This window comes from Gracilinanus agilis, chromosome 5 (genome assembly GCF_016433145.1).
Source record: "Gracilinanus agilis isolate LMUSP501 chromosome 5, AgileGrace, whole genome shotgun sequence".
Taxonomy (NCBI): Eukaryota; Metazoa; Chordata; class Mammalia; order Didelphimorphia; family Didelphidae; genus Gracilinanus; species Gracilinanus agilis.
In genome coordinates, this window is record NC_058134.1 from 124,907,400 (window position 1) to 124,928,418 (window position 21,019).

Sequence of the window (21,019 nt, forward strand, 5' to 3'; positions counted from 1 at the left end):
CCCTTCATTTACTAGAAGGCTTTTCTTGCTATGTAAGAAACAATAATCACAGCCACTACAGCAACTTAATTCCATTGTGGGGCAGTAGTTTTATGTAATGACAACTATTTTTTAGAAAAAAAAATTTGTGCCTCTCCATACTTTGCAAAAATCCTTTGCAAAAAAATTTTTTAGCTATATTTTTTCAACTAAAATTAAGAATTTGTTTCAATTTAAAAAACCATGAATCTTATACAATAAAATAACATGCAGGTATTTATTGATGAAATTCTCTACAGTTTTTATATTTATAACAAAAATAATAATAACCATAACAAAAATATTGTTAATATAATACATGGGTTTATTTTGGGCATGCTTCTCAAAAAAGTAGTGTCATTGATAATATTGTTTCTTATAGCTTTTTTTCAATCTGTAATTTAGATTAATATTTTATCTTTATAATAGCTATAGAGGAAAACTTCATTTCCTATGAATAGGGTGTTGTAAATGGTAGTAAAATTTGTAACTTTGTTTTATAAACCATGGAAATCTTTATTCATATATTCATATAGGGCTAATATCATAAAAATTTCTGATTCAAATACTTATTCAGCATGCTATCACAAGTTCCTAGGCAGAATTTTATTTTATTTTATTTTATTTTATTTTATTTTATTTCATTTTATTTTATTTTATTTCATTTTATTTTATTTTATTTATTTTTAAACCCTTACCTTCCATCTTCCATCTGTGTGGTAAGGTAAGAGTGGTAAGGGCTAGGCAATGGGGGGTTAAGTGACTTGCCAAGGGTCACACAGCTAGGAAGTGTCTGAGGCCAGATTTGAACTTAGGACCTCCCGTCTCTATGCCTGGCTCTCCATCCACTGAGCCATCCAGCTGCCCCCTAGGCAGAATTTTAGAATTTTTTGTTATAAATTCTAGGAGAAATTTCTTGTTATAAAATGAATTTACTTTGATATTTAGGTTATCACTGACAGTATGGGTTATCATTGAAAATTTCTCTTTTTAGCTCAAGTATCTTTAAGAGTTCTTCAGTTTGAGCAAAACAAATTTTTTTTCTCCTGGCAATATAGATTTGCCCTATTCTTTACCTCCATATTGTTATATAATTTTGTAAAGGGCCTTTGTTTTAATAGACTTAAAAAAATCAAGTCAATTACTCTCATAATAATTTGAAAAACTTTATGCATAAAATATAGAATCAAATGAACACAGTAGCCTAATGTTTGATAAATGCAAAGATCCCAACTACTGAAGTATGAATGAACTTACTATTCAATAAAAACTGCTAGGAAAGCTGGAAAACAGTCTGTCAGAAACTAAGCAGAGACTAACATTTTACATTGTATACCAAGATAGTCTCCAAATGGTAGTATGACTTAAGACATAAAAGATGTCATCATAAAGATATTAGAAGAGGAAGAAATTACCTTTCAAATCTGTGAATACAGGAAGCGTTCATATCCAAAAGAAAGAGGGAAACTAAAAAGATAATACTTTTGATCATAGAAAGTTATTAAAAGTTTTGTACAAGTAAAATAAATGCATCTGTAATTAGAAGGGAAGCATTGAATGAAGAAAACTCTTCGCACCATGTTTTTCTGATATAGATATTATTTCTAGGATACATAGGGAACTGATTCAAATTTATAAGAAGAGTTTTCCTCAAGAGACAAATGGTCAAAGTATATGAAAAGTCAATTTTCAGAGAAAGAAATTCAAGCTATTAATAAATAGCTGTATGAAAAAAATATTCCAAAATCATTAACAATTAGAGAAATGCAAAGTAAAGTGTGGTTCTTCACACCTATCAAATGGACAAAGTTGACAAAAATGGAAAATGACAAATCTATGTAAAAACAGGTACATTAATGTTTTGTTAGTTAGGCTATAATTTGGTCCAGCCATTTTGGAAAGCACCTTAGAATTATGTCCCCAAAGTTATAAACTGCATATTTTTTGACCCAATAATACAGCTTCTAGGCCTGTGTTACAAAAAGACAAAAAAAAAAAAGGAAAATGGATTCATGTGTTCAGAAATATTTATAGCAGCTCTTTTTGTAGTGACAAAGAACTCATCTATAGAAAAATGACTAATCATGGAATATTAATGTAATGGATTATTGTTATGCTGTCTAAAAATGATGAAAGGGATAGTTTCAGAAAAACTTGGGACGATTATGCAAACTGATTCAGAGAATAAAGTTGGCAGAGCCAAGAGAACAATTTATACAATAATAATAACATTGTAAAGATGCAACTTTGAAAGATTTAAAGAAGTCTTATCATTGTAATGACCAACCATGGATCTGGAGGACCGGATGAAGTATGCTTGCTGCCTCTGACAGAGAGAAGATGGAGTCAAGATATAAAATGAGACAAACATTTGTAGAGCTAGGCAATGTGAGGTTTTATTTCCTTTGACTATCCAAATTTGTTATAGTATTTTTCTTTTTAATGGGGTAAGTGAAAAGGAGAAAAAAAAACAAATGCTTATTAATTAAAAATAAAATAAAATTTAAAAATTTAAAAAGATTCAATACACAGCAACAAATTTGACCTTATTGTTGCCTATAATATCTAACAATTACTGCTTTTTCTTCATTTATTGTTATTTGAAGCAGATTTGTATTTTTGATTTTGTTGGCTTTAATCTGAACTTTTTTTTTCCATTGGAAAAAAGTAGATGAATGTGTGTGGGCAATGTACTAGTAGACATATGGTAATTTTTGCCATTTTTTTCCAGTTTCTGAATACTTCTCACAAAGATGTCATTTCCCTTATGTAACATTTCTACAGTTCCTTGTCTCTCCTTGAGGGACATTGCCCAAGTCTCACATAGCAGATGCCAATATTTTTCTATCTAGGCATCCTTTGAAGTATAAAAACCTCTCCTTTAAGAGGGGATGTGAGCTGACTCATCACTGAGGGCATCTAGTCTATAAGCACCATTCAATGGATAACTTTAGAACCATCATTATCTCAGAGTTCAGGAAACAGGCTTGTGCTTGGTTAATCTGAGTGGAGCTGCCACTTTAAAGCTAATAGGCTACAACACGGGGATGCTAATTTCTCCCGGATCCCATGTATCTTTCAATAAATATCTCTAACTTTGTTTGTCTCTTATCTAAGGCACTTCTAGTACCTTATAATTTATGCCTGATCTTGGATCATCTGGCTGATATAGATGTGGCTTCTCTTCAAGAGAATCTGCCCAATGAAAATCAGCAATGCCACCTACTAGCTGGATAACTTGGTGCTTCATCTCTTAGATGGGGATAATGGTACCCTCTGCATTCATATTTCATAGGAATGTTAGGATAATTCTTGAGTTATTACCTGAGAAGCTCCTTAAGTGCCTTAGGAAAAAAGGTGAATATGCCCAGCTATATTGCATCCATACTCTGAATGGTAAAAGAGATCATGATATAACAGTCCAGTGAAGATAGATTCACTTCCAGGCAGGAAGAAGGTGATTAACAGCTCTCAGTACACATCTTAAACTTCCCCCTATCTTGTTATCTTGGAACACATTGGCCCTTAACCTGTTATGTGATAGCGGCTAGTTTCTTCATTGCTAGGCTTTTTCATTTTCTCATTTGTCAAAAGGGGAAATTTAATTCACAGGTTTGCTGTGCACAGTGCTCAACAGAAGTGATTAGGAGGTCCTTTGCAAACAAAAAATGCTCTATAGATGCAAAGGAAAATATTCTCTTTGTTCATGAATTTTGAGAGCACAGACAAGGGTCAAACAGGTCTGTTCAGCCCCTTCATTTAGAGGCGAGAAGTATGCTAGCTGAATTGGAGTCCTCTATAGTTTCAAGCAGACAGCTGTTATACCCTTAAAAACATATGTTCCTGCACATTTGGTTGACTCGACACATCCAGCTTGAAGATTTTAAATGGAGTTTCAGAGAATGGCAATGATATTTCAAATTTAGATGGCCTCTTTAATAAAGTGTCCAATTAGGAAAAGATTGATCTGCTGAGCGGTCCATCACCATTTAGCCAGAACCTTCCAAAAGAGAATACTCTTCAGTGGGTGCACATCAGACATACTTGACTGTGTATCTACTGTTCAAATGGCCATGGTTTCCCAGGCCAGCAATATTTTATCACTGAGCGGCACTCACTAGGTACTGAAAGGTAGTGTACTTCTTGGTTTGGTCTTTTGTGGTTCTATGAATATTAGAATGACTTCTTCACAATATAGGTCCCTTGGAGGTTGGAATCGTATATTTTATGTAATGTTTTAAGCTGATCAGTGACTGAAATAGTTTAGCTGCTCAATAAATGTTGATCGAATAGTCTATGAATGATGACAGCCCAGAGCATGGTGCAGAGATAGTATTTCCATCTCTTTGATTTTCTTCTCCCATGTGAAAGCCACTTGGGGAAATGTAATGGAAGGGATCTTTTTACCCTTACTTCAGAGCAGGAATAGATATTCTCTGACTGCTTCCTTTTAGGTTATGATGGCCTTTTAAATTTCCTCCTGAGCCAGAACTACATGGATATGTAAAAGAGGAAGTTTCTTACTTTGGTTTCATCTTTCTGTTGACCTCAATGTCTGAGGATAGCTTTCTGACCTCTGGAGGGTCATTGATGGGGAGGCTGCATCTTCTTAACTAAGCTAAAAGCTGTCAACTTATGATATCCTAATAAGTTGTGTGCCTGGGATAGGGCTACTTCCTTTTTGTGCTTTCCTTCCTTTGGAACAGGACATTGTGAAATCTCAAAAGACACTGGTACTGTGTCTCCTTTTGGGGACCCAAACAGCTGGGTAATGGCTACTCGATCTGTCTCAGTAGTGATGGTCAACTGTAAATTGGTCAAGAGAGGAAGAGATGCTCACACAGAGAAATCACTCAAAGAAAGATCCCATTTGGCTTGGATTGGGCTGTACTTAGTGGATGTGAAATATCAATAATTAGTAAGCAGGTGTTACAAAGAAGCTATTTGCAAGTATCCCAGTGAAGTTTGGATACTGGCTTCTCAACTGATTGTTATTCTGTAATATTTGATTTTTGCATGTGGGAATAAAACCTAATGTTCTATTCCTGATTCATGTTTGCATGTTGGACACCGTTTTACTTTCTCCTCTCCATTCCTAGTGGAGGATCCTTTAGATTGGAGTAAAAAAGAGAGCCCCCAAAAGAAGCCCCTTTGGTATCAGTCTTGTGCTGCCCGGTTACTCTCTGTACTAGATGAGTGTCCATGTTGGAAACTGATTGTTTTTTATGTTTCTGACCAGAACTGACATTTATATAGTGCTTTAAAATATGCAGAACAATTAAATACATGAATGCTCTGAACTTCTTCACAAATACCCTGTGTGGTAGGTGCTGAAGTGATTGTTATCCCTACTTTGAAGATTAGAAAAATGAAGTTCAGAGGCTATGCGGTTAGTGGTGCAGAACTGGGGTGTCAGATTCAAATAGAAACACTTTCCTGCAGGCCCAAATTAACTTAGAAAATCACAAATGAACATTTTCTATGTTTCACTGTGTTTTTATTAATTTTGTTAAACATTTTGCAAATAACATTTTTTTTTAAAACCCTTACCTTCTGTTTTGGAGTCAATACTGTGTATTGGCTCCAAGGCAGAAGAGTGGTAAGGGTAGGCAATGGGGGTCAAGTGACTTGCCCAGGGTCACACAGCTGGGAAGTGTCTGAGACCAGATTTGAATCTAGGACCTCCCGTCTCTAGTCCTGGCTCTCAATCCACTGAGCTACCCAGCTGCCCCCTGCAAGTAACTTTTAATCTAGTTCTTGCCCTTTTTAAGAATCTTGCAGCCCCATAAAGCACAGAGTTTGACATCTCTGGGGCAACTGGGTAAAGCCCTGGACAAACATCTTCCCCAGATATTTTCTAGCTATATGACTTTCTGTAAATTATTTAAATTCTCTGGGTTTCAACTACCTCTTCTTTAAAATCAGAGGGTTGCACTTGACCTCCAAAGCCCCTTCCAAAGGAACCTTTGAGTCCTCATTTAAGCCCATATTTTCCCCTCCCCATGATCCTTCTTTAACCATGGATTAAGTAGAGGCAGAGGAAGACTGCTCTCTACTAGCTATAGGTGGCAGATGAAATCCAACGTCAGGCTCAGCTCTGTTCATTCAACTTACCCCCAAAGTGGATCTGGTTCACATTTTTTTCTTTTGTTTCACTGAAATGCTTTTAACTCAGTGAGAGGTTCAGTCCCCCAAACCTCACAAATGTAAATGAACCCTTTTACTAGAACCAAATGAACTGAACAGAAAATTTCGTATGAATGGCTAATTTTCAATCTTATTTCATCATCTTTCTATCCATTTATCTATGTCTACTTATATGGCTATCTATTCATTTGTTTATTTCACTTATTATTATTTAGTTACTTTATTCATTTTATTTTGGAGGTTTCAGATATTACTTCTTTTTAAGGTGCCTCAGTTTAGGAGAGATGAAAATGTGAGTTAAAAACTATGGAGCAAGAAAGGAAATCATCCTTAAGAACTTAAAATAGCCATTTCCATTCAGTAAAACCATTTAAATGGCAGTTTATACCTTTAATAGTTATAGATAGTGTCACCTCTAAACAACTGCTACCAGTGTATCAAGGGTTAAGGACAGACAAGATAAGTAATGCCTCAAGGAACTGCTGAGGGCAATTGAGGATGGAGAACAGATTAGAGGCATCCTGGGAGCTAAGATGGCAGAGAAAGGGATACTCAGCTCACGCAGACCTTCCAAACACACAAAAATAGGAAATGAAGTGCCCGGCAATGAAGGAGAGCAGGAGGATCTGCTTCACTGGGATGAGAAGAGAGAGTAACCCAAGGCCCGTGGCATCAGAGGGAATCAGCAGATTAAGGACCAGCCCTACCTCTGCCAAAGGCCTGAGGCAAGGAAGGGGCTGCTGGGGAGTAGTCCAATGAGCCTCCAAACAACCTGAGGCAATGAGACTGCTTGAGGGAGCTCTGCTTCCACCCCACCTGAAATAGAGAGAGGAGCAGCCCAAAGCCCTACCACATGGCCTAAGGCAAGGAAATGGCAGAGTGGAGAAGAAGTCCAAGGCTTACCCTGGATACTTCCATGTGGCCTGAGGCAACAAAACAGCTGCAGGGTGGGAGAGGGACAGCCCACAGCCTACCTGGCCTATTGTTCCAAGGCAAAGAAGAGGCAGAGCAGGAAACAGTCCAGCACAAGACACAACCCAATAGGAGGGGGAGAGGAATCCAGGTGGACAAAACAGTTGCAAGCTGCCCCACAAGAAGCTGGCCACACTATCCCTGGAAGTATACACTGAAGGACCCAAACACAACCTGGCTTACCCTGAGCACCAGAGAAGGCTACACAGCAAGCTTGGAACAACACTCCTTCTACCCCAGAAGCTGAGCAGAACCCCAACAGATAATGAGGGGAAAATAATAACTAGAGAAATGAGCAAGAGACAAGGAAAAAAACCTAAACTTAGAAAATTACTTTAGTGACAGGGAAGATCAAAATAGAAACTCAGGAGAGGACAATGGCAAAAAAGAAATGTGAAGCCCCCAAGGAAAGTGAGAAAGGATGCCATGCCTCAAAAATTCTTGGATGAAATTGAAAAGAAGTTAAAAAATCAAACAATAAAAGAAATGATAGAATCAACAACAGTTGTAGAAAGCTAATCAGATACATTCGATTTACCCTTGAAGCAGAAGAAACCAAAGGAATATATTTAGGTTTAATTCCAATTGGAATAAGTATAAGGATTGTGCAAGAAAAGCAGTCTGTAGAAATCTGCCAGGCCACACACTCAACAACAATACATCTCATAAGATGTATTAAGCAAGGGATTTCTGGGAAGGAGAGAGGCAGTGGAACAGGACACAGATCAGATGAACTTTAAAATTAATGAGTACCAGGCAAGAAGTTTGACAGGAACTCAAGAAATAACAAATTATTAGGAAGGTGGGAAACCAGATTTAGGAAGTGCCAGATGTAAAGTTAGGGTTCATAGTCAAGGTCAGGGTCAGGTTACAGGTAATGGAATAGGACAGAAGGGTCAACAAACTGTTCCCCTAAGGGTTGAAATAAATGTTTAAAGAGTCAACAAAGACAGTACATTAGAATAGGGCACAGAGAAACTGGGTTCAAATCATGATTTTGTCACTCATCACTGCATATTGTGACCCAGGGCCAGTCATTTAACTTCTCTATGTCTTAATAGCCTTTTATGTAATATGGTCATTAAAAAAATCTCCCTGCTTTAAATCCTATGTACCACTTCCTTTTGAACTGATTATTACGGTTTTCAAGCCATAAAAAGCTGGAATTTTAAAAGGCTTTCATCTGGGGAGCTGTTCAGGGCTTTACAGACATAACACTTGAATTAGAAAGGAGGAAGTGGGATGTTTGAAGATCTGAATCCATCCTGCCAAATTTAAGTGTCATCAATACATTCTTGGAATAGGTATTTTATCCATCCTTCTCCTTTACCCCTATTATTTCCTTCTTTTCTTTTCCACTCTTTAGTGGTCTTATCTTTCCCATGGATTTAATGACTCCCAAATCCCTATATCCAAAAAGAATCTCTCTCTTTAATATGACCGTTAGATTCCAAGTCTCATGAATTGAAATTTCTCTGAGAAGATCCATGAAGCAAAAAATACTCTGTTGATTTCAAATTTTTCTACCAGAGTTGATCTGTTTTTTCCTTTGCTCTCATCATCACCTACCTTGCAGTCAATTACCTGTATGTAAGTTACTTAATGGCAGGGACTTTTTTATCTTTATATTTCTAGTAACTAGCTTTGCACGTAGTAGGTGCTTAAAAATGGTTATTATCATTTCCTGAACCCTTCTTGGGGATTTAGGGCAGAGGCAGAAATGGGTGGGAGGATAGAAGAGATACAATTGAAAGTATAGTTAGCAATTCTAAACTAAGTCATGGTAGGTCTTTTGCCCTCCCTTGCAGAATCATAGAATTTCAAAGTTTCTAGGGACCTCAGGGGCAATATGGTTCAATCTATTCTTTTTTTTAAAAACCTACCTTCCATCTTAAAATCAGTACTGTGTATTGGTTCCAAAGCAGAAGAGTGGGAAGGGCTGGAGAATGGGGGTTAAGTGACTTGCCCAGGGTCACATAGCTAGGAAGAATTTGAGACCAAATCTGAAACTAGAATCTCCCATGTCTAGGCCTGGTTCTCAATCCACTGAGCCATCTAGCTGCCCTAGGTCCTATTCATTCTTGAAAAAGGATCTCTTTGACCACTCATCAAATGTGTGATCATTCAGTTTTTGCCTGAAGATCTCCAATGAGAGGAAACCTTACCTCCTCAGGTAATTTTTTCAACTTTTGTGCAACTGATTGTTAGGAAATTGTTCTTGGCATCCAGCCTGAATCTGCTTCTTTACAACTTCAATTCCATTCCCTCTCCTTATTATCTGTAACTCCAAACAGAAGACAGCTATCATATTCCTCTATAAAACTTCTCTTCTTCAAGGTAATTATCCTCATTTCCTTCAACTGATTCTCACATGGTGTGATCTCAAGCTGGACTTTCTCCAGCTAAGCAATGTTCTTCCCAAAATGAGGTGAGCTGAATGATAGATTTAAAACAAGTAATTACATAGTAAGAACACATTTATGTGGAACACAAATCATGTTCCATCTTTTATTTGTGAAAGAGTATTGCTGTTATTGATTTACACATTTCATTTCTAGCGTTTATACCATAAAGTCAGTTGACATTTTGGTTTCTGGTGATATTTTCACCTTCTTTCCAATAGGAAAATAAAATAAAGAACCTCACATATAAGAGTTTGAAAAGGGATATTTCATCTAGCACTTCAGACTTTATACACACTTCTATCCTTTTCTCAATGGATGAGGAACTAAAAGTAGGTGTGTTTACATTTTAAATATCATGAAGAACAAATAATTAAATACATTGATGCATGATTCCTGGGCAAGCAAAGAAAGAGGAAGGCTTCAAACATGATGAAAATATTATGAAAGAAGTTAATTATGTGAAGCTATAAGTAAAGCCCAGAACTTGTCCTTATTGGAGAAAGAAATATAAGAAAAATAAACTACTATAGGTTTAGATTCCATTTTAAATTTGTAACCAGGGTCATGTGCCTAATTTCTGCCATACCAGTACTTTAGCAGAGTAGTTGATTTCCCCCTTTACATTAAATCACCAAGAAAATTCTTTTGTAACTGGCGTGTGTAGGAAGTTTTTTCCAGGATGGTTTTCCTGTTACTCTCCCAAGAGCTTTGGTTCAAATATACTTTTGGTTCTGGTGCCATCCTTTAGCAGCTACCCCTTTTTAGAGCTAGATGCCAAAAATAACTTAGATTTATATCACAATTAAAAAACAATTTACTTTGATTAGCCACGGTAGCTAGGTGCTACAATGGACAGGGCATGAGACTGGGAATCAGGAAGACCTGAGGTCAAATCCTGCTTTTGGATGACCCCAGGCAACATTTTCATTACCTTTTGTTTTTTTATTTACCTCTTATTTTTCTGAAAAAGTGCTAATTTATGGCTTACAGACACACAGAATCACCAGAAGAATACTGACGTTAATCAGATTGGTTCTTATGTCAGAGAGAATCTTTGAGTCATTAAAAGCATATGCAGTTTTCCAAAGAAAATCCAACCTGTTCTCTTCCTCCTGTTTAATTTTGGACCAGTTCATTATCTGTCAGAAGTGCTATTTAAGATATATGTGTGTATGGACTAATTCTATGAGTTCATGCAACTGCATATCATAATCTGGACACCAGGTGTCTCCCATGTATATGCCAATATCATGTAAGATTCTTTGAAAGATGTTCAAGAAAAATAACTTTGATGACTATTTGATTTGAACAATGAAATGTTTTATTACAAATTTAATACTATATACCAGTACCTAAACTTAAGTGACTGTTTATAGTTAAATGAATTTCAAAGAATAAAGCATCATAACTTTTGTACCCCTTTTTCCTACCATGTTTTTTATTACATGCCAACCCACCTTTCTCCCAATCTTCTGACTAGAACCTCTCCCTTATCACAGATATGGATACTCAGGCAAAACAAATCAATAATTTGGTCATATCTGAGAATGAATGTCTTGTTCTATAGATCTAGTCCATCCCTTCCTGGCCAAGGGATAGATAGAATGTTTTATCTCTATTCTTTTGAAGTCACAGTTAGCTGCTGCTTAGTCAGAGTTCTCAGATCATCTGAGGTTAGAGTTCAAAAGTCAGAGGCCTTTCAGCATCCTATCCTCACATTATTATCATGATCATCACATAAATTGTTCTTCTTTTCTTCTCATTTTATTCTACATCAGTTCCTACAAGCCTTTCTACATTTCTCTTAATCCATCATATTCTTCATTTCTCATGGAGCACTGAAATTGGATTAAATTCATATGCTATGATTTATTCATCAGTTCTCCAATTAATAGAAACCTATTTTGTTTCTCACTCTTCACTCTCTTATTCCCATGAAATGATATGAAATTGGAAGACATCTTCATCAAAGGAAGTTGCTGCCATCGTGGAGGCTGTGCAACACAGTTCAAATGGAAGAGGGATTCCCTCTAGATGCTGAAATTCTCTAGAGTGGTCTTGTTTATGGATGATATGTTGATCATATTAAGCCTTACAACATTTCAGAGCCTCCTCATTAAGGGCTATAATTACTCAAAAGAACTTAGTGTAACTATATGAAGAAAAGAGTAACCAAGTGGTTGAAGAATAAATATTGAAAGAAATTTTTTAATAATACAAAGTGAAGAAAGAATAACCAGAGTAGTCTATCTATGACCATCTAACCATGAACATAAATAGGCAAATACATGCACAGGGTGACTAGATCAAAAATGACAATGTAAAAGAGGTAAGGCTAATGGGAGGAAGAGAACAAGCACTTACTATGTTCCAAGCATTATGCTAAGCATTTTACCAATCAGTAATTATTAAGTTGATGTAGATTTCTACAAATTGGATATCTCTTTAAATAGTTGTAACCATATTTGATTGTTTTTATTAGCACTTAAAACCTAATGTATGATAATAGCTGATTTTAAACAAACAAAATATAGCAAATATCACATTTTAACCCTATTCTGAGTTTTAGATAGTTTGGCAATACAGGTTGGCTGAAGTTTGCATTTGTAGTATAAATTAAAAAGATTCAATAGACAATTGAGCAGTCTAAAATTGTAGAAGAAATATTTAAACCATTTAGTAGAATAACTATTTCTGGCATTTAAAAAACAACTACTCTTCACATGTAATTCCCATGTTCATAACAAACAATTTTTTAAAATCATTAAATAGGTTCCCAACTACCTATACCACATAGCCCTTTGTTGGCTTAGTTGAAGTAAAGTGAGGAGACTTAAGGGATGAAACTGGGTGACTTCTATGAGTTCAGGTTATTAGGCATATATGAATTATGGTTAAAGGTACAGAAAAATGGATGGAATGGAGATTTCTGAAAAATCATTCAGAATAGGAAAGATGCTTTACCCAAGAGGAGCAATTGTTGATCTGATTTTCAGAAAAGGGAAGAGGATAGAGTTTTCAAATCTATAAGTCAGTGAACTTAACTTTGACTTCCGAAACAAAACATCTGGAATATATTACTAAAAATATAATTTGCGAAAATGGAGAAAGAGAAGTGGTGATCATTAAGAGTCAGCATAATTCTATCATGAAGGTCATACCAAATTAACTTAATTTTTTCGATAGCCTTTATTAGCCTGGTATATAAAGTAAATGTCATGAATTTATAACTGGATAATGGCAAAGCATTTGGTATTCTTGTGGACAAGATAGAGAAATGTGGGCTAGACTGGAAAAGTGGATCTGGAGCTAGTTTAATGATTGAACCAAAGAATGGTCATTCATGGATCAGTATCCATCTGGAGAAAAGTTTCAAGTGGATAGCCCCCAAAGTCTTCTGCCAAACATTTTCTCAGTGACTTGGAGGAGGCATAGATGACTTGCCAATCATATTTTCATGTAATACAGAGCAATATGGGATAGTTAAAAGTCTGAATTACAAATTAATCTCAAAAAAGATCTTACCATGCTAAGGAAAGGAAATAAATATTTCAATTGTATCTATTATGGGTCATGTACTCAAATACTCTCTCATTAAATTAATCCTCACAACAACATTGTTGAGGAAAGTGAGACAAACAGGCTTAAATGACTTTTCCAGGGTTAAGTGTCTGAGGACAGATTTGAATTCAGGTCTTCCTGACTCCAGGTCCAGTGCTTTATTCACTGCCATCACTTAGTTGCTACTATAGCATGGAAATAGAAAAATAGACTGAATCTAATAAAATGAAATTTATTATCAACTTCTGTATTTGGGTTTTAAAAAGTCAACTGCACGAATAAAGGATGAAGAAGTATGGTTAAATATCAGTTCATGTGGAAAAAAATTTGGAGCTTTGAGAGGACTGCATGCCTAATATGAATCAACAGTTGTGACGTGGCAGTCAAAAAAGAATTAAAGTGATCTTAGGCTGTATTAAAAGAGGCATAGTGCCCAGAAAAGAGCTGATGGTTCTTCTGTACTGTGTACTGATTAGGCCCCATCTGGAGTCCTGTGTTTGGTTTTGGGGGACATATCTACAATATGAAGTGGAAATGACGAAGAGCCGGCATGGCTTCCTCCAGCACAAATCATGTCAACCTAACCTCATTTCCTTTTTTTGGGAATGACTAAACAAATATAAGAGGGAATGTCATGGATATAACTTACCTCTATTTTAACCATTGTTTTTGATAAAGTATTTCATATAATTTTTGAGAAGTACAAGTATGGATTGCATAAAAATACAATAAGATGGATTTTTGTACCTATTGGATGATGGGACCCAAAGAGTACAGTTAATGGTTCAATATGGCAAGAGGTCTCCATTGCAGTACCCTAAGGATAAAAGGTTGGATGTATATTCAATTTTAAGATGACACAAAGATGGAAGACAGAGACAAGACCAAAAAGGATCTTGAGAGGCAAGAATTTGAGGCTGAATTGAATAGGATGAATGAGCTTCAATAGGGATAAATTTAATGTCTTTCATTTGGGTTCACCAAGTACAAGATGGAGGAGGCAAGGTTTTATAGCAGCTGTTCTGGAAATGATCTGGGGGTTTCAATGGACTGCAGTTTAATATGAGTCAGCAGTATGATGTATAGCTAAAAAAAATTCAATCTTGGGCTGCACTGAAATTGAATTAATTTAATCACTTATCAGTATTACCTGATAATAAATATGAATGAGTGGTTTGCTTAGTTGGAAAAGAAATTGGCCTTTATATCTTATTTCATTATTCTTTTCTAATAACTCTTATCTTCTGTCTTAGTATTGGCACTAAGCATCAGTTCTAAGGCAGAAGCGTGGTGAGGGCTAGGCACTTGGAGTTAAGTGACTTGCCCAAGTTCACACAGCTAGGAAGTGTCTGAGATCAGATTTGAACCCAAGATCTCTTTATCCACTGAGCCACCTAGTTGCCCCCATTATCCTTTTGTACACTTGAAGTGAATGCAAAGTCATAGCTTAAAAGGCTTATCAAATACACATGTGTACATTGTAGGTACGAAATATTTGATTGTCCCAATTTTTAGCAAGATGAGCTTTAAGCAAAGATGCTAAATTTTAATGTCAATCTTACTGCAGGTGAATGCTATAGACTTAAATTGGTATAATCCTTGCCTCAAAAGCTCACATGTGACATGAAATCTCTCCTATAGAAGTTCTCACAAAATACCAGGAGGATTTTTTAAAATTCTCTGGCGACTCACCTCCACCTAGATCTGGCAACCTTACTCTGTGATACCACTCAGAATATTAACATCAATTTCCCTTACAACCACACAGTGACTCAAACTCAAGAAAGATGCTGAAGAAGACCATGGAGAGAGCTCTTATCAGAACTTATGGGAAATGCTGACCCCCCCATCAGTGAACAAATGATTCCCAGAGACCTGGATAGTCGGTTTTGTCACGACAGCAGAGCAATGGCTTCATGAACACCTAGCAGGCATGGCTGCTTCTAGTTTCTTAGTAACATGATGCCTCATGCAGGACTCCCCTACTCTCATCTAGGGCCGTCTGTCCAGGAGGGGTTTAACAATCAGCGCTCTGGAAACATATGATACTTTTAAGTTTAAACTGAATGGTTAACATTTTCTCTAACCCATTCTCAAGCCTAGACAATCAGCAAAACAACAAACAAGTCCTACTTGCTGTTGTTCAGTCATTTCTAACTTTTTGTTACCCTGTTTGGTTTTTTTTGGTAGAGATACTGGAGTGATTTGCCATTTCCTTCTCCAGCCCATTAAACAAAGGAAGCTGGATGACTTCTATGAATTCAGGTTCAGAGGAGGGGACCCCAGGTGAGGAGGCTTTGGTGGTATGGTAGAGAAAGTCAACAGTCATTATACGGAGTCAGTTTCCTCAAGAATAAAATGGAGGAAACACTCAAATTCATAGATGGTACTTTAAGGTTAACCACCTACTTCTTTAGAGCAACCCTCTAAGGTGGGTGGTACATGTGTAATTATCCACATTTGATATATAAAGGAACCAAAGCTTAGAGAATTCAAACAGCTGGTCCAAGACCAAGCAGTCATCACTCTCTTCTGGATATTGCCAGGGCAGCCATCTTTTTTGCCCTGCCCTACTGGACTAGTTTTGAGCTAGATGGTCATTATTGTCATATTTGGGACAAGTTCTGTGCTCAAATATCAATACAGAATTCTAAGATCAAATGACATTATACTACATGTGTTCTGGGTTTCCATAGATGGGAACTAGATGCTGGCACTGATGCTTTTCTCTTTAGCCAGTTGTGAAATGCCCTTGACAAGTTTAACATCTTGATAAGGTGAGGATCTTTTGTCTTTTTTGGATACTTTCTGTCCTTTTGGCACCATGTAGATTATCAATGAATGTTTCACAGACATTTCACAGTATCATAAAAGTATATATTCTTGGGGCTTAGTTCTTAGAAGCAGGCGAGAGGATGGAGGCTAATGGGAACAATGAAATCTAGGAAGTTGGTCAAATGGAAGCCATGTAATCCAGTGAAATGAAATCAGATATCTCTAGATGCAGTAGTATTTGGAAGAAGGAGCCAAGGAGCCACTGTTGGACCAAGCTGGGAGCAGCCCAAGTAGAGTGATAAGGAATTCGTGGCCAAGCAGGAGCCAGAGATCAGGAGTAAGATGGGACAGAACTATGATGTCAAGGAGCAGATCTAGACCTTACCCTTCCTTGCTATGAATTGTGTGGACCATGAAAGTGCAGAGAACAAACCCAGCTCTCCAGCAAACTCACTTATTTTCTCCTGGTTCTGAAGAATAATTCCCACCCAGTACAACAGTATATATCATGAATGCCACATGGGTCTTCGCGAGCTGAGATTGAGTCTTGAACAACACCATATATTTTCTCCCTTTTCTGACTGAGAGCTGTTCCCAGTGTGGTTCTAGAAGTCTGAAATATTTAGAAGACACTTGACAAAGGAAAGGTAGAAGAATTGTTTTGACTGTTCATAGGCTTGTGTTTGTATCATTCACATTTTTTTGGCCAGATTAAATAAAGCTGGCTTTATGTTTATTGTCTAATGAATCTGAGCATTTCTATGGGTGCTGGGGGACCTACTTTACCCTTACTTTTGCTGGTGAAGATCTAGGCATGGATTCTAACATTTCTAGGGGAAACTGAGTCAGGGCATGAAAAGTATCCATACATGAGAAGTTCTGAAATTGAACTGTTTGTGTAAACTCTGGCATTAGGCCACAAGTGACAGCATATTCTGAGGCTCATGGGAAGCCAAAACGACTTTTGGCTATAGTTTATCAATTCCATGCTGACCAAGATAGCCCTTGGGAAAAAAAACCAAACAATTCACTCTGGCAACTTATTAGCTTCTTAGGACAAATACAGTTGTCTACACTGATATGAACAAAAAAATACATTCAGTGTGATGCCAACCTGGCTAACGTACGTTTGGGGGCATAATAGATATTGTCATGAGTTACTAGAGTTTTGAGTACTTTTGTGAAAAATAATCTATTTTCTACTTTAGGAAAATTGTATCTGTCATTGATAATTACTGTACCTTCTGTTAAATTAAAAAAAAATCTTTTTTCTTTCTGAAATACCCTATTGGTATCTTAGGCACATTTCTCTTCTCCATTCAAATGCCAATTCAATTCAAGTCCATAAATATTTATTAAGCTGCTAGTATGACTTACTATAAGCACAGTGCCAGACATTAAGTTAGAAAGCTTATACATTTCCCCCATTTTCCTAAAGCTTACAGTCTATGATACATCTGGGCAGGCATATTGCTAGAGCTCTTATAGGCTCTAGAGAGCTGATAGTTAAATTTTTAGTGTGAGTATTTATAGCTCAGGGACAACCAACTGCTACAAATCGGGGCTTCATTTATTGTTCTGTTGGTTGGTTAAACTTAAGAAAGGAATAAATAAAATGCTAATAATACAGATTAAACTTAAAAGGATATTGTGACTTTCTGGAAAGTCAGTTGTTAAAACACTTACCAGCTAGCTCTTGCCAGGCCAGTACCCCAGTGGATCTATGGTTTCCTCAATGTGAGTACTCATTCCAGCATTCCTGATTGCAACTCCTCCATGGGTCTATCCTATGTGACTCATGTCTGTGCCTTCCCACAAATCTGTTGGGTGAACATGAATACAAATAACTCTGAGGCAGCTTAATTCAATGGAAAGAAAGCTGGATTTGGAGTCAGAGGGTCTAGGTTCAAAATCTAGCACTTTTCAAGAATTTTACCTCACAGGACCTCACTTTTCCTAACTGTAAAATGGACTCAGATAAGATAACCCATACGGTCTCTTTTAGTTCTAAATCTATTGTCATATATTTCTATGAACTAGAATACAAAATAATGCATTTGTTTAGTCATTTTTCATTTGTGACCCCATTTAAGGTCTTCTTGGTATATAAGTGGAAACTTTATATCCTTTAGACTTCATCTCCCAGAATTCTTCCCTCATCCTAAAATTCCCCTTTCCTTTGTGTTTACATGCGTCGTTTATGTGATTGTATATAAGCTTTGGGTAATGCCTCTCTTGCTCTCTCTTGCACGTGAGTGGCTTAGGTGAGTTCTCCCTGATTCTCTAACCTTTTTTAGTTTCCTTTTGCTTCAAGTTAAATATTAATAAATCTTATTAAATATCATACTTGGAGTATAGGACATTAATTTTAAAATCTACATCAGCAAAGACACTGGAGTATTTTGCCATTTCCTTCTCTAACTCATTGTACAGATGAAAAACCGAGGCAAGCAAGGTTAAGTGACTTGACCAAGGTCACATAGCTAATAAGATGAGTCTTCCTGACTTCAGGTTCAGCTCTCTATCTACTATCCCAGTTTTATGTCTTATATAGCAAACCCATTAAAGAATCACAGACCCAAAACTTTATGAAATGCAAATTAAAATATGCAGAATAAGACACCATTTTAGATATGGACAATATGGAAATTTGTTTTTCTAGGCTATGCTTATTTCTTACAAGTATTGTGTTTTTCCCCCCCAGTAGGGTGAGAGTGTGTGGGAGGAAGAGAAAAACAAATGCTTGATAACTGAAAAAAAATTTAATTAGAAAATTAACATTTCATCTAGGACCTTAGCCAGCCATGGGTGGGTTTCAGTGTATCAGGCATTGAACCTAATAAAAAATTAAGCAGCAGGCCCAAGATAAATAAAAAACATGGAACGTTTAAAACAAATCCACAAGGATCACTTTATCCACCAAGAACAGAAGTGGAAATATCAGGGTGCAAAGAAGGGGTTTGCTGATCATAGGCCACCTAAGGATTGAGGTCATATTTCAGGATGTGAACTGAGGCACAAAGAAAAATGGCAGGAATTGGGTACAAACCCTTTTATTGAGTAAAGCAGCATGCATTCCACGCAGTAAGCCTAATGCTTGACTGACCTCAGAGGGAACCTCAGAGAGGCCTTATGTGGTTCGTGGAGAATGGACTAACATTGGCGCATGTGAGGATTAGAACACTCAAACAAAACATACAGGGATTGGGTCATTCAATCAAGGCATACAGTGATTGGGTCATTCAAACAAAATGGCAGCAGGTGGGAAGGGCTGGTGGAGTCTCAAGGTGGGAAGCAGAGGCTCAGGGTAAGTCCTCAGGACTGCTTCTTATCAGAAAATTCTGGCTCTAAGTTAAGCTTAGAGGATCCTGTAGATAGGAGGTTGGGGTAGCAGAAGATGGAGAGCAAAGTCTTAGGTCTGCAGAGGTTTTGAAATAGAGGGTTAGTCCAAAGGAGATTAAGGAGGACTATTTGAGTCAAAGAAATGGAAGAAAAGCCCTGGGGAAACTCTAGAATGAAATTTGAGTTCTGTAGAACCTCAGGAACAGACTTCTTGGGGATCCGAAATGGGAGAATATAGACTGAGCCCAGGAGACCACAGAGAGTGTGGAGAACAGTGACTGGGGATGACAGAGACAGAGGATGAATTCCAAAGAAACCTATGAATAGAGTCCAGAGCTATGGGAGGCTGGAGAATGGAGGCTGAACCTAGGAGAAAAAAGCAAAGGGAGCTCAGGGGAGTCAGGGACAGAAGAGAGACTAATGGAAACAAGACCTAGGGAGAATTTAAGACTTTTGGAGACATGAAGATGTAGGCTTAGTCCTAGGGAGTTAAAAGAACTGAGACTTGGGGGTAAGGAAGAAATGAGGTTGAACACAGGAGCAGATGTAGAGAAGAGTTCTAGATGGAAAGAAGGTTAGAAATAGAGGCAGAACTCTGGGAAAGCTTTAGAATGGAGCCCTGTGAGATCAGAGGCTCAAAAACAAATATCAATAAGTTCAGACTCTGGAGATCCAAACTTGGGGTTTCTTGGAGAAGGGAGGATAGAGGCTGCTAAAGAGGAAACTAGGGAAAGAAGCAGGATGGGGAACTCTCTTAGAAGCCTCTCCTCTGTGACTTCCTCCAACATTCCAAAACCTTTCTGTGCAATTTTTTCCACAGGGGCCAGATGCTTGGGGGGGTCTCAGGAAGAGGAAGCAGCAGAACCTGAGTACTCCCTATAACCCTCAATATCTCTTTTACTCTTTGCTCCACTAACTCAGCCCTCAGGAACACAATAGTGAAACCTGAGCTCGGGGCAAGAACCTACCTGTAGTAAATGCACCTTCATAGTTAACCCCATGTGGGCTAGTCCCACTATAGTCTCTGCCCTACCTGAGAAGAAGCAGCACCCCACTTCTAAGGAAATCCTGCTTATGGGGGTTGTGTGCTACTTTGTCTTGGTCAAAGCTTCCTTGCCAAGAGGTCTCCTGAGAGACATTGCAAATAGCTCAACTCATTTAATGGATTGGCTCTGGAGACCAGCTACCCTTCTGAGAGTTCCACGCTGGAAGAGTAGGGCCTTTAGCTGGAGGTCCCCATACTCCTGACTCCTCTCCATCCATTCCAGATGAGTAGGAGGAAGAGGAGAAATTCCTGCTACTGTATAAGGAACTTTAAGGAAGACTGAAGACGCTATTAGAAGATGAGTTCTGCTACCCAGGACCTGTCCAACTGGCAGTGACCTTCCTACTCCAGCATTGAAGACCCATCCTCCATACTTCCCATAAATTGCTCTGCTGAGAGACCCCGTAAAGTGAATTACCAAGAGGGAGAACTCCCATATATTTCCTTTTCCACCTCACCTTCTTTGTGAAATGTCAGGGGGAAGACTATCTGCCCCCCCCCAAAAGAAATGGGAAGGAGAATTGCCTTAAACGTTAAAATAAATAAATGAAATTAGTTCTAAGTCAGGGAAGCTAGGTAGCACAGTACAAAGAGTTCCAGGCCCAGAAATGGGAGGACCTGGGTTCAAATCTAGCCTTAGGCATTTCCTATCTGTGTGACTCTGGGCAGTCACTAAACCCCAACTGCCGAATCCTTATTACTCTTTTTAACTTGGAACTGATACCTAGTATCAATTCTAAAAAGGTAAGGGTTT